Here is a 13,436-nt window from a genome sequence, read left to right as displayed (position 1 = left end):
TTAAAAAGAAAAATCTCCATAGGGGTGGGCCCATAGGAATCCTGTGCCCCAAGTCATACCATGCACTGCTAGTGAGTTTTGGTTTTGTCTTTTTCCTTTTTTATTATTTCTAACATTTTATCTGTCTTTAAATAAACAATATTTTACATAAGAGCTGAGCAGAAAGCACAGGTTTCACACCCTGGCATCTCTGACAGTCACCCCCACCTCCACCCCGTTCTGACAGTCGCTCCCATTCAGAACACCCTGAGCCAGCACAGTAGCTGTCACAGCTGACCAGCCCACCTTCACACACAGTCCTTGGCATTGGCCACACCCTCTGAGCTGCACATCCCCTGGGTTTTAACATGAGTTTAGCAGCATGGACCCCCCCCCCCACTAAAATATCATTCAGAATATAGTCTCATTGCCCTCACCCCAAAATACCTGAGCATCCACCCACCCTTTTTCTCCCATCTCCCCACCCCTAGCAACCACAACCACTAAGTTTAGTAATTATTGTGCTACAGGCTATCCCGCCACCTCACCCCACACCCCTTTTCCAGTTTGGTAGCTTGGTTTCTTGGTTTTTATTGTTGTTGGTTTTTGAGGGGTTTTTTTTTTGGTGTTTTGGTTTGTTTTTTAACTACCAAATAATATTCCATTATGTAGATATACCACAGTTTGTTTATCCATTGACCTACTGGAGGGCACTTTTTACAATCATTGCTTTATTATTAATGTTTATTTTATTGTTTTCTTTTAAATTTTTATTCTTTTATCAGTCAGTGCACTGAATTAATTAATTTATTAAAACTTTATTTACTTAGAGGGTGTCTGTGGCTGAGGGAAGAGCCGTGGCATTGGTGAGAACATGGGGGTGCTGAAGTGCAGGGCGCTATCAGCACATTCTTCGGAAGACTGTAGCCAGACCTACCAAAGCTGGGCGTGCTCATCTGCGATGGGGAAGCCCAGCCCTGGCTGGACACTCGCCATAAACAACTCTGCACTTTACTAAAAGGCATTTGGAGGAAAGTTCAAAGTTGTCCACAGTCAACTCCTGGAGGTAACCCAACAGCCTGTCAACAGCAGTGGACACGAAGCGGAGACGCCCACTCAGTGTGGTATCTGTTCATTACACAGCAGTCAGGAGACTTCCTGACAGAAGATGAGGAAAGGCAGCCAGGCAGAAGGAACATTTCCCTTGAAAGGACTAGAGAGAATCCTGGGTGCTTAGAGGGTAGGGCTTCTTCAAGAGCTGGGGGTGTGTCTCACCGCATAGGACACAGGGGATCAGTACAAACAAGACACAGACTACCTCAACTCACAGATTCCAGTGAGTCTGACTGGAAAACAGCATCCACATGGGGCCAAAGGCCGGTACAGAAAAACTGAACTAATGTGGCCCCATTTTATATAAAATCACTCACACGCCTGCACTTCACCCACAAAGAACGCCAATATCACCTGCCACACCATCTGTGAGCACCCGCTGCGAGGCCCAGCGCCACCCCCAAGCACTTCCTCCCTCCATAATGGTCTCCCAAATGGAGACTGCTGGCTGAGATCTCCACACAGAGAGGCAGGGGACTGAGGAAACTTGTCGGAAGTCAGGTAGTAAGTACGGAGCCCTCATGTGAACCCCCAAGCCCAGACGACAGTCCCCAAGGCTGCACACCCACCCAGCCTGACCACCTTCCTCTCTATTTTCTGCCAACAGGGACCCGCCCTCCCCCCCCCCCCGCTTCTATTTTCATATTTGAGGCCCCTTTGTAGGAGTGTTCATCTTGATTCTTTGTGAGTAACTCTTCATCCTTTGGGACTCAGAGCAAGGGTTACCCCCCCCAACACTCCTCATCTCTGTGACCCCAGACTGAACCCTCAGCTCCAGCTGCCTCCCAACTTGAGCCTCCTCATGACTTTGCTTACTTTTTTGAGTTCCCCAAGGGCCAACCTGGGTCCACGGACCCTGCCCACCACAGAGCCTGGCACAGGATGGGTGACTCAAGAATAAGTATACCTGCCAGGCAGAGTGACATAGAGACATCTAGAAGGTGGTGGGAGGGTGGTGGTGAGGAGAGCAGAGTGGGTACACTATCTCCATCCATCTTCAGCATCTCTCTGGTAGCCGGGTAGAATTCTGAGTCTCAGCTCTTCCCTGTTGTCCCACCCCTCACGCTCTCCACACTACCTTAAGGCCCAGTGGATGGTATATTAATAACCGGGAGGGAGAAGGTCACCCAGCTCGCAAGCGCCGAGCCGTCCTTGACTTGGGCAGGCACAGCTGAAAGGCGCTGAGGAGGGGGAGCACGTGCATGCTATTTCTGATTCCCAGCTGGCTAGCCCGGCCCCGTGCATCTGCTGTGGAAGCCCGGGCAGCCTGGAGAGCAGCCGGGGGAAGCAGTGACCCTCACTCGGCCACGCTTGCACCTGACCCGGCCATAGCCATGCTGGGGACACCCGCAGCTCCTCGTGGCCAGGTGAGGTAACCCAGCCCCTTGGCCTAGCATTTGGGGCTCAAAACGACCCAATCTGCCTGCCTTCTGGTTCTCTGCTTCTATAAGCAGCCCGGTCCTCCCTCTACTGTGGGTCTTCAGCCAGGAGGGCTGATGTCCTCTCAGCCAGGAGCGCTAATGTCTCCTGGTGTTGACTCACTCAGCTTAACTGCCAGGATTCAGCACAGAATATTGCTTTAGAATATTGGCTCAGGTCATCGCCACATCCCAGTGCCCCTTGTAGGTAGTCCCTGTATTTCAACAGGTGTGCTGGGTTAGAAGTCTGCCAGCCTTCTCCTAACCCAAGATATGATCAGCTTGGATGCCTTCACCTTCAGGTCTCTAGCACTGGGTCTACAGTAGCCATGAACCTTCACAAGCAAGAGAGTGCTTGAGTTCTGAGAAGGGACATCGGCCCCAGGAGCTCAGAGGTGGCGTGCTGGCGGGAAGCAAGTAGTTGGATTTGTGTGTGACCTAAATAGGATGGGTCAGGGTGATGATGCCTCAGGGGACAGGGAGAAAGAAGGAGATGCCCCCTTAGCAGAGGACCCCCTCCCAGTCCACCTCACATTGCTATCACTTGTGGTTCCACACACACACACACACCCCGAGCGAGCAGTCAACAGCCTCGCTAACAGCTCAGGAGGGGCCGGGATACTGTACCAGGTGTGGCTGCTCACAGCCCTGCCTCCCCAGTGACAAGCACAGTTGACACAGAATCTGTACAGTGGCCTAAATACATCTGCTCCCCAAAGCAGGGTGCCCAGATGGAGTAGGGGACTTCTGACAGATCAGATCTGGGTGCCCAGAGAGATGGACCACCTGCCCACCACTTACAGCTGCATCTCCTGGCAGAGGGAAGTGCCCCCGGGGCCCAAGGTCAGGGCTGGACCGGACAGAGACCCTCCAAGCAAAGGCTCACAGCCTACCCTCCCGCCCAAGGCTGCCACCCGGAATGTGGGCCATGTAGAAACCAGGCCAGCCAAAAAAAGAGGGTTCCAAGGAGAGAAGGACTCCAGTAGGGCCCCAGAGAGGCCTGGGGGCGGGGGTGGGTGAGGTACAGGCATTCTGGTTCTTAGGCTTCCTAGGACCCTGGCGGTTCCAGGAATTCACTTTTACTTCCTGAAGCCCTTACAGAGACCGTACACTGTACCCCGCTCCACTGAGTGCTGCATTTTGTCAGGAATCTTGTGGTCTGACCCTGGCTCATTTTCACCATCTCTCTTGGTGCTGGAATTCTACAGTGTGCTTACCTCTTGGTCATCTTTCTTCAGTCTGGTCTCTCAGAGAGGTCCAGGTCCTTCTGTAAGAACCGGTGCTTAGCAGCCATTTCTTGGGTGCCCACTCTGCACCAGGCTCCATCCTAGACACCTCCTCGGTCATCTGAGACCCCCCACCTCATGCCCGAATCAAGCCTTCAAGGCAGGCAGTGCTCCTGACACTTTTCTGAGTACAAAAGGAGAAACTGAGGCTGAGGTTGTTCCTGTTACCTGATTAAAGTCACTTGGGCTCGCCTAACTCTCACCCCCCAGACCCTCATTATCACCTCACTTCCTTAGGGTCCACAGACTTGAATGGCTATTTCCAGGAGGCCTCGCCCACAGTTCTTGGGGCTGGGCACCTATCCGCTTTCATTCCTTTTTGCTTTCTCTTTTTAAAACAAAACAAACAAACAAACAAAACCCTATTCATGAAAACAGCCAGGCAGAAATGGCCTGCTGTAGACCTACTGAAGGTGCCCACAGTCTCCACAGCAAGCCTCCATGTCCTGATCCACTCCCAGCCTGGGTGGGGCAGTGCTAGGTTCTGAGGCTAGATGGGCTCAGCTCCAGCCATACCAGCAGCTGCTAAGTGACCTCAGGAATGCCTTTTCTCTTTGCCCTGTGTCCCTGACTGGGGGGGGGGGGGGGCGGTGTGCTGTTCTCCCCTGCCCTGAGTCATTCAAGAGACAATGGCACACTTGGACCCAGGCGCCACCCCCACCTCTTGACCTGGCCAAGTTGGTCTCCACTGAGTCCCTCAGATGGCTCCTGGAGATGTCCTGGGTAGGAGGACACCTGTGTAACTTAGCTTTCAGCCACCAGCTGCAGAATCTTGTTCCATAGCTATAGATAGCAAATGAAGAAAAGAATATATAGATGGATGGATGGATGGATGGATGGATGGATGGGGAATCAGCTCCCCAAGGGGGCACTGGATAGGAGAAGACAGGTCCTACTTCCAGGACCCCTGCTCCACCACAGGAATACTGTTGCCCACTTCATTGCTCCTGAGTTGATCCTTGTAATGGTGGACAGACAGATACACAGACAGATCTGATCCTCAGAGACTACTGTGCACCAGCACCAAGCTACAGGTGCCCTGTGTCCATCTTCAAATGGTCCTCACTGTCACCCTTTAGGGCTGAAGATGAATGCCCACCTGGCCTATAACCATTCTTGGCGCAATCCTTGCTATAAGTGGGACTCTGCCTCAGAGAGCATATCACAGCTACAGGAACAGATAGGCCACACACAGGACTCAAAGGACAGGAGCAAGAAATGAGGCCCGGTGTGGAAGCACAACCCTGTAATACCGGATGCAGGAGGCAAGAGGACCTCGGGCTCCAGGCCAACCTGAGTTAAAGAGCAAGTTCGAGGCCAGGCTGGACTACATGACAAGACACTAACTCAAGGAATCAAGAAAAAGAAGAGAAAGGGGAGAAGAAACGTATTTTGCGCCTAGAAAAAAACCGTGAGACTCTGGCTTCTCCTAGGTTGGAAAGAAAACTGACCTCTAGGCCAGCTTGACAGAGACCAGCCCACTGTGACAGATGAGGAACTGGTCTTCAGAAAGGATGCTGTCCCCAAGGCAGAGTGAAGAACACACAGGGTTACACAGGACACACTGGCACGGACAGCTGTGTGGCACCGGCCTCATTGTGCTGTACCCACAAATGCAACCACCCTCCACCTCTCCCCTGCAGCTACAGCGGCATGCACTGCTAGGCTCCACAGTGCCCGGGCACCACTCCTGACTGGGTGTCTGCTGGTGCTGAGACTGCTGCCATCAGACTGGAAGGGCTCCTGCATGCCCAAAGACTCCCCACCATAGTCTCCACCTCTGTGGGGTGCAGGGACACATGAGGACTGACAGGGTACAGACTAAGGGGACAGTAGAGGCAGGCACGGGGAGACCTGCCCTTTTGTGGAGCTGCAGGAGAATAGTGGCTGCAAGAGCCAGGTGACAGAGCATGCCAACTGTCATATTGAGGGCTGTGGGCCCACCGTGGTGGAAGCAACTGAGTGTGGTCCCCCATCAAACACATTACCTGAGCGTAAGGTATGGAAGCAGACCCAATGAAAGTCTCTACAGAGTATTTTGACCGCCGTGGGCTGCAGGAGGAGCCCAGGTTCCTCTTTGAACCCCAGGCCTGCCATTAGGGATCCAGAGAGAAGCTGTCTGTCAACCTTTGGGAATAGCTTTACCATTTATCAAGCCCAGCATTGTAAATGCTTCCTGGAAACTTTGGGTCCCCTGTGGGTCCTGGTGACAGCTCTCAGGCTGCCCATGGCTTGTGCCCCTACCCTGGCCAGTATCGGCAGAGGGAGTGCAGACTGGGTCAGCAGAGGTTGGCCAGCGTTGGTCTTGGCCCCAGCAGGTGGGCAGGCAGCCAACATTCCATGCCAGTGCCGGGAAACCTGGCAGTTGCTGGCCAGGGGAGCACTGTGGGTCCGCCCTGCTCAGGAGTCATCTGTGGCTCCCTGGTTCCTTTCATTGAGAAGCAAGTACCTGGGAGAGGCTGGGAGTCTGGGGAGGGGCCTGTTATACCCCAGATGCACACAGAAGCTGGAGAGAGTCCCTGCGGCACCTTAAAAGACCCACTCAAATGTCCTGGAGCAGACATAGAGGTGGACAAGGGCTCCACCAGGGACAGCCATGGTAGACTATACCAGTTCACATCCCCCCCCCCCCCCAGCTCCCTAGTCCTACCTAGCTGGCTTCACTTCTCTGTACCTCTCTTCTTCACATGCCTGCAGTCTTCTGTAGCCAGTAAGAACACGTGGCCAGCCTGACTCTAACTCATACCAAGTCCCTGCTTGCTCTCTCTAGCCTGTCACCTTGGATTCCACGCTGCTCCTACCTCAGGGCTCTGGAGCAGCCTTCCCAGCCTCAGGTACTTCCTGGGGACAGTCCACCCTGATGCCCAGCACTAACCATGGTGTTCTGCGCGGCAGCGCGCCTGTCACTGCCTTCAGTTTACATTCACCTGGAAGGTTATGTAATGACTGCAGGCCTCCCAAGAGGATCATGGCTCCATGGGGCAGGGCCCAGCCACTTGTTCGCTGTGTATGCCCAGCACGGAGCAGGCACTTGACATGTGTTTTTTTTCTGAATGAATACTCAGGAATAGGAAAGGGAAGTAGGGAAGGTAAGCCCCAAGGGATGACAATGTCTACATATCTCTTTCCCCGTGTCAGAATGATTCAACAATACACAAAAGGCCTGGCCAGAGTCCGGGTAGAGTGTCTCTCATACACACCAGACACACATACCTCCCCCACATGCCGGCACACTTTCTCCCAAGGTCACAAATACCTATGGCCCACATATACCATGCGGATACCTCCACACACACCTTGCATACCCCACACCACATAGCTCTCCACTCCCCCACCCCCGACACTATACACACATACTACATGTTTCCTTCCACTTTTCTCTCTCTCTCTCTCTCTCTCTCTCTCTCTCTCTCTCTCTCTCACACACACACACACACACACACACACACACACACCACATAAACAAATACACTTTCCAACATACCACACAGACGCACATCACATACACAGATCACACCCATCTCCCCATACGCCACACACATACATGCCATCCATCCGTACTACATTCACCTCCTCACATATCTTACGCATGTCACATATATCTACACACACACACACACACACACACACACACACACGTACATACATACCATCACATGCCACAGACACATACATTCAAACATGTCACACATACCTCTCCATGCATCACACAGCATATATGTCCCACACATACCTCTAATATACACACACAAGCACACATGCAGGCACGTACTACACATACAAGCACACTGTACACATGACATCCAACAGGGGCAGCCAGGGCAACTGTAGCTCCCCATCACACTGCACTCTCTCAGAGTGCCTGAGGGCCAGCTGAATCCCACATACAGTCAAAAATAGTCCAGGTCCAGGGCTGAACAGGGCCTCTGGAACCACCCAGAGCTGCCTGCCCCCGCCATTCCCACACAGTCCCTGGGAGATCTCACACGAGCCCAGTCCTCTAGGAATCCCTCACAGCCTTCAAGCGGCAAGTCCCTGAGAAAGCAAGGTGTGACATGCTGACACCTCCTAACTTGTGACCACAGCAGGGCCTCATGGGGCCTGGAGATAGGTGCGCTCCAGAAACTGAGACCAGAGAATACACAAAAGCTCGGTCACCAGTGGCCTCTGGCTGGGGCCCTGGCTTCCTGCCTGGACTGACGGGTGCCTGTGCCTGGATTCAAATCCTGCCCCATCACCTGCTGGCTCAATGCCCCTCCCCTCAAGCCCCAGTTTCCTCGGTCACAAACAGGGATGGGCACAGCACCCCACACCCTCATTGTGGATTTTACACATAGAAAACACTGGTGGCAGAGGGCCCGGAAGCCATCTCTACCCAAGGCAGGTTGCATCCAGACAAATGGCCTCCAGAGGGGTCATTACAATGCTGCAGAACCCAGAACCCAGAACCCAGAGCCCAGGCCCCACACAATTCATGCTACTGGGCAAAGGAGGACACTGGAGCCTGGGGACCAACAAGGCTGTGGCGCTCAGAGCTTCCAGAGAGCTCTAGCTTCCAGATCTAGCAGAGCTAAGGATGCTGGGCTTGGCAACAGCTGGGGGAGGCAGGCAGTCAGGCAGGCAGCTGGGATGCCCCGGGGGGGGGGGGAAGAAACTTTCCCTGTTTTGAGCAAACCTGATCCCCGTTTCCAAGCTGAGCTCGGCAGTCTGGCCGCGTCACTATCCCGGCACCCAGTCAGCCTGCAGTAGGTGGGAGTAAAAGCTTCCTCCCCTCTGGCAGGGGTTTGGGGACAGAGGGTAGTGGAGAAGACAGGCAATTGTCGGGGCGAGAACACAACACCAGACTCCTGAGATCTCCTGGAGGGAAGTCCAGCTCAGTTCACCCCGGCAGTTCCAGAGAGCTGAACTGGCAGAGACTCGGACGGCGCCCCCACCCCACAAAAGCGATGGAGACCATGGAGCTCAGAGAGGCGCAGGCCCTAAGGCAGGGACCACAGCAACAGAGCATCATGCAGTCCATCACCTCCGGACAAATGTCAAGACCCACCAGGGGCCTGTCACTACACAGAGACAAATGCCTAAGCCCGGAAGCCAACGGCTCAATACCCCAAGACCAGAACTTGGGGTATATGGTGTCCCAGTGCCTCCCAGTCAGGATGGTTTCCTAATCCTGCAATGCTGGGTACACAGTAGGCACTCAATTATGCACCAGCGGGTCTTGCTCCATGCACATGCTAGGGTTTCAATCCCAGTTCTGTACCATCAGATGCACTCTGACCCCTGTAGAGCACCAAATGTCCCTCTGACCATGTGTGATGCCATTCTTGGAGATGCTGCTCTGTTTCAGAGGGGGGGGAGCTTGCTTCTTAACCCAAAGATCCTGGGGACCAAGTGCCTTGTTTGCTCCCCGGGGTGGGCTGGCAGTGGTGGTCACTTCTTACCACCCATATAACCTCACATCTATAGGACGTCTTAAGGGCGGGTCACAGCCTCCGTTAGTAACCACCATGTAACAGGGGGGTGGGAGTGGGGGCAGCGCAGGAAGGGACAGCAAAGCTCAGACCAGGCCTATCACAGGGCTGAGACACTTGAATTCCAGGGATGCCTTAGGCTGTTTACTTCTACCAAGTGGGGACCCATCGCCAGTGGATACAGTCAGGTTCCCCGAAACGAGCCTACTGCAGTTGATCCCATAAACTTCATACCCATCACATGCTGGTGAACAAGCGGGAACACTTCAGGATCCCCAGAGGATGGGGCTAACGTGAGACTCTAAACTCTCGCTAACTTAGATCCAAATCCTGGTACCAGGATTTTGACATCTATGTGGCTTTGATCCAATTACTTAAAAGTTCTCTGTGTCCAATGTTCTTATCTGTAAAATGGGGCCAATAAAAATGGGATGTAGTAGAGGCTGAAGCAGATATAGGAGGCTTGGAGTCAGTATTACTAAGTAGCAGACCCTGAACCACACGCTCAGTTCTGGGAGATGGTCAATGATGCTTTATCAAGCAGAGAGTTGATTTTTTTGTTTTGTTTTGTTTTTTTAACTGTCAGCTGCTGATAACGGCTGTTATTATTATTATTATCATCATTGTCAACATTAGCAGGAATCCCCAAGCCTGGTTTTGCAACCAGCCCTAGTGAGGGGTGTAGCAAAATTCTCCAAACAAAATGTGCTTCCATTCATTTTGGGCTTTTGAAAAGGCCACGTCAGACGGCTCGGTGGGGAGGAGGCGGCATTGCGAAACCCAGCAGAGAAGGATCCAGGCTGCTTCTCGCTCAGGAAGTGATGTGCCATCTACTCCAGAGAAGCCCTGGCACAATGGCTATCCCTAGGGCGCAGTGACGGGGTTACTGGTCCACTCTTCAGCCTCTGAGTGGCCGTGGGCAGCTCCTGCACCTCAGTTTCCCCACCAGGCAGACACACTAAGGTATTTCCTCGTCATTCCTGCCAAGGGGAGGGCTAGAAAGTGCGGAAATTGAATGTGACCTGCAAGCTGCAGGGTGCTGAGCGCACCCCAAAGGCTCCAATCTTGGCCTGAGGTTGTTGCCAGGGGACTACTGAGTAGGTGGGTACAGAGAATCAACAACAACTGCTCCCCAGACCACATATACAAAACAGGTAGTCATGTGCAGCTAAGAGCCCAACAAAAGAGTCCAGTGGACTGAGCGAGCATACATTTGTCTCTGTGTCCCCACCATAGGAAGCCCTGCAGGGGATTAGCCATTTACTTAATGTGCCCAGTCAGGGTTCAGTTAAGAGTGATGTCTCTACCTGAGCCAGCCCACTTCACCTCTCTAATGGCAGGATCACCCATCAGGAGAAACTGCTGGCCCCTCTCAGTCTGTGGACCACAACCCTGGACCTGTACACACACAGTCCTTCAAACTTACTAGAGCAGACCAAGCCTGATCCTGCGCCCCAAAGTGCGCACAGAAGCAGCTCATCTTCACGACCAGTGTCCCCGAGGACCACTCAGGAGGCCACCTCTCTGATTAAGACGCAGGCTGCCTTCCTGGCTTTATGAATGCCTGTGGGGTCCTTGGCCGGCAGTGTCCTGCTCCTTCATGCTCAATTCACTCACATCCCTGAGGCCCCCCAAGCCCAGAGCAGCACATGTTCTTGGGGACAGGTTTCCAGCACCCGGCAGCACGGGTCCCCAGGACAGGAAGAGCAGCAGGTCACGTACCAGATCTCCTCTGATTTGATTCTCTGCACCACCCCCGCCCCCCAGCACTAAGCACTGAGTGGAGCAGGAAACACTAGTGGCCCAAAGAAGGAATGGCAGGCAAGAAACTAGTAGCTAGCAGACTCCCCACTCCCATAAATGCAACAAGAGGTAGCTAGGTAGGCAACTGATCTGAACCCACGAAGTGATGCAGAAACAGGTACCCAACCACGGGGCCACAGGAATGCCCAAAGATGCTGGACCTACCCACGGACACACTGGGATTTTAGAGGCCACAGACCTATAACTTCCACAAGTCTGCCAAGTGCCTCTGGGTGTACAGAGCCAGCTGGAGCCAGAGGAACCCATAAGGACAGTCATGTGGGCAACTGGACCTGACCAAGTATCCTCTGTGCCCATCCTCCACTTGGAATGCCCCAGTTCACACTCACCCATTCATTCAAACCAAAAATAAATAAATAAATAAATAATAAATAAACAAGAGCAAGTTCCCTCAGCCAGTCAAGACCCGTCCTCAGCACAAGGAGGCTAATGGGAAGGTGTGTCGCCGCCCCTCCCATGTCAGTCACAGCACAGAGGTCTTGGGGCTGTGGAGATGTTGACAGGGACACAGTGGCCTGGGCACGGAGGAGGCTTTTTTCCAAAGGCAATGTTCAGGATGAGGCCAGGCTGATGAGTTAAGTAGGTGATGTGGGTGGGGACTTGGGGGAGGGGGTATGGGCAGAGGACCCAGTATGCTCAAAGACCCTGAGGCTAAATGCAACCTGAACACAGTCCAGGAACTGAAAGCAGGCCAGGGAGACCAGAGCCAAAGTGAGAGAAGATGGGGAGCAAGATGCAGCTGAGAGGTAGCTGCTGCGGGGAGGGGGCTGGGCTTCAGGCTGGGAACTATGGACCAACTATATGCTTTCCAAAAACAGAAAATCAGAATTAAAATTTTTTCATTCCCATTTCGGAATGTTTAAATGAAAATATACTAAAGTCCACTGGAGTTCGGGAACGCTATTTTTAAAATTTATTTTATTTTATTTTTCAAATCAATGAGTACTCATCAATTACAGTTGTAGGGGAGGGGCGAGACCCTGCTCTCTGCTGGGTAAAGGGCAGCGGACAATATCCCTCAGTGTGTAGGTACGCTGGCATTTATGAAGCCAGATGCCTGTGAGCCACAAAATCCTAACAAGATGCCAGTGGGTGCCCCGATACACTAGATACGTCACTGAGTCCTCTGAAAGCTCCCAAGTACACGTTCCACCCTCAGCCCCTGAGTGCTGCGCAGCCTTCCTTCAAAACAGCAAGTTCGGCTGCCAAGCAGCCGTGCGCCGGCCCGGGGCACAGCCCTCAAACCTGCAGCTCATCTCTGGCTGACACCAGCAGGATAGTCCTGGGTACCGGGTTCTGTAAGTCAGTCATCAGGCCCTGCCTACCCCACACTTTCTCTTGACTCGGGGCCCTGCCCACCTACCTCTCCAGTGCCCAGCCTAGCTCCACCTGGCCTAAATGGACGAGGGCTTCGCGGACACCACTCACAGGCACACCGGGCATTGCCCAGCTTCCGGAGAACCCACACACTCTATCCCACCCCAACCCCAATACAGACACAGGCACACACGCCTGCCCCACGTGCACAGACAGCATCGTCAGAAGCTACTGGGAACATACTCGGAGCTTGTTGAGCAGTCGCTGAAGCCCAGCTGAGGGGGAGGATGGCCCCCCAACCCGAGCCTCGGCTATCAGCCCGGAAGCCAGCTCTGCGGCCCCACCCAGTCCCGCTGTCCTTAACAGTCTGGCTCAGGCCCCTCGGACCACCCTTGGCCCAGGCAGCCCACAGTTTTCTATACCAGAGGAAGGGGAGAGAGGTAGCCACCTGAGGGAAGAATTCCACAGACTCCTCCAACAGGCATTCTGACATGGTCCTGTCTGGTGAAGCCACAGAGGCAGAGGGACCGGACCCTCCCCCACCGCACAGGAGGTGCCAAGAGTAGAGGCGGGGCAGTCCAGCCTCCTTAGGGCTGGGGACTGCAGCCCCCTCCCCCTCTGCATTTTCTACTTCCAAGCAGGTGGAGGTGCTGGGACATTCCCCCCCCCCCCATCAGCACAGTCCTCCAAGCGTAAGGTTCCCCATCCTTTGGGTATCTCCGCCACAACTGGCCTTCACCCACCCACCTACCCACCACCCTTCCCCCATTTCATTTTCCCCCACAACATCAACAGTCGGTGACAGCCCTTTCCGCAACACAGGCAGCATAGAAGAACGCGAGAAAGGAGATGGATGAAGGGCTGGATGGGGAATCCGACAAGGCAAGCTCTGCCCAAGGAGGCCCAGGGACCATCACTTGCCCAGGTAGCACATGTCCCCTCCCAGCAGGCCCTGCACATCTGGACCCAGCTGGCCTCCGCAGCCACCTGGTCTATCCTCCACCCGCTCTGTACGCGAACCCCCGTTC

The 13,436-nt window shown here is 53.8% G+C and overlaps 1 protein-coding gene across 10 annotated transcripts in view; it reads right to left on the bottom strand.

Moving 5' to 3' along the window:
• The window catches only part of Dlgap4 (DLG associated protein 4), a 150,731-nt gene that overhangs the window by 136,583 nt on the left and 712 nt on the right, over positions 1-13,436 (bottom strand). The gene's annotated exons all lie outside the window — the stretch shown is intronic.

This window comes from Mus musculus, chromosome 2 (genome assembly GCF_000001635.26).
Source record: "Mus musculus strain C57BL/6J chromosome 2, GRCm38.p6 C57BL/6J".
In the NCBI taxonomy this organism is placed as follows: domain Eukaryota; kingdom Metazoa; phylum Chordata; class Mammalia; order Rodentia; family Muridae; genus Mus; species Mus musculus.
The sequence above is the reverse complement of the archived record's forward strand: the minus strand, read 5'-3'. Positions and strand labels throughout refer to the sequence as shown.